The following is a 1,377-nucleotide window of genomic DNA, read 5'->3' as shown; positions in this document are numbered from 1 at the left end:
GAAAACTGTATATTTCCTTACTGTTCTCCCACCCATTCGTGCATTCTTTCCAAAAATCGGGACTTTTTTAAAACACCACGGACTCGGGACAAATTGTTAAAAATCGGGACTGTCCTGCCAAAAGCAAGATGTCTGGTCACCCTACCCATATCATAAGTTTAGTTCTTTTCCTACGTTCTGCTCTTTTCTTTCCCCTTTGTACATTATTGTAGACTAGCCTACTTATCCCAAAGCTTTTATCTCTAGATTAACACTTATCATTGTTAGTACTGGTGCTCCCACTTTTCTATCTGAAGCTCATATTTCTTCTTTGAGTTTGAGATCTGTGTTTTCAACTACATCCTTGATATGTGTATTTATATTTAAATGTCCCATAGGAATCCTTCTAAATGCATGTACAGTATTCAGCTCCTGCCTGCCTCTGCCTCACCTGTCAAGGTGTGCTTCTGTTATGGGACTGTCTATCTCAGTGAATAGCAGGCGCGTTTTTATGCTCAGTTGCCTATGGCAGAAATACCACGGCATCTTAGGCACCTCCCTTTTTCTCATCCACCCTCTAAAACGTCTCCTGCTCCCATTGACTCAACCTTCCCAAAAGTGTGTATCGCATCACAACCCAGCAGCACTACCCGAGTCTTAAAGTCCCCCTGAGACAACTGCAGTGACCTCTTAATTGCTTTATTCAACTTTTTATATGATCTACTCTCTCTAAGTCACTAGATAGCAAGAGTTACTTTTTTAAAAAATGGGTGATTTTTATTTTCTGCTTAAAGTTTTGCTGCTGTTCTTTCCTTTTATTCTTAGGGTAAAATTCAGATAACTCTTGAGATTGGCTTATAAATCCCTGCAGAAATTGGACCATGCCTGTCTCTGTACCATAGTCTTTCTCTATCTGGTAGTTTCTGACTCTTGTCTCTTACTCTCCCTATTCTGTTCTAATTACGTTAGTTGATTTTTCAAGTTTGTGTGCCTGATATTCCTTCTCTAGGACTGGAAACTAAATTAGGATAGCGGCTGCATGGGTGAAAGGTCAGGATGGCTCAAAAACTTTAAATTCGGTAATTCTGTTTATTTGTTTTAAACAGACTTTACCCTTATAAGTTACTATATAAAAAAATGTAGCACTAGGCTCAGCACCTGTAGCTTATGCAGCTAAGGCACCAGCCACATACACCAGAGCTGGCAGGTTCAGATCCAGCCTGGGCCTGCCAAACAACAATGACAACTACAACCAAAAATAGCCAGGTGTTGTAGTGGGCACCTTTAGTCCCAGCTACTTGGGAGGCTGAGGCAAGAGAATCGCTTAAGCCCAGGAGTTGGAGGTTGCTGTGAGCTGTTAAGCCACAGCACTCTACCCAGGGGGACAGCTTGAGGCTC

The sequence above is a fragment of the Otolemur garnettii genome, unplaced genomic scaffold (genome assembly GCF_000181295.1).
Source record: "Otolemur garnettii isolate 467f Iridium unplaced genomic scaffold, OtoGar3 scaffold00037, whole genome shotgun sequence".
In the NCBI taxonomy this organism is placed as follows: domain Eukaryota; kingdom Metazoa; phylum Chordata; class Mammalia; order Primates; family Galagidae; genus Otolemur; species Otolemur garnettii.
The sequence above is the reverse complement of the archived record's forward strand: the minus strand, read 5'-3'. Positions refer to the sequence as shown.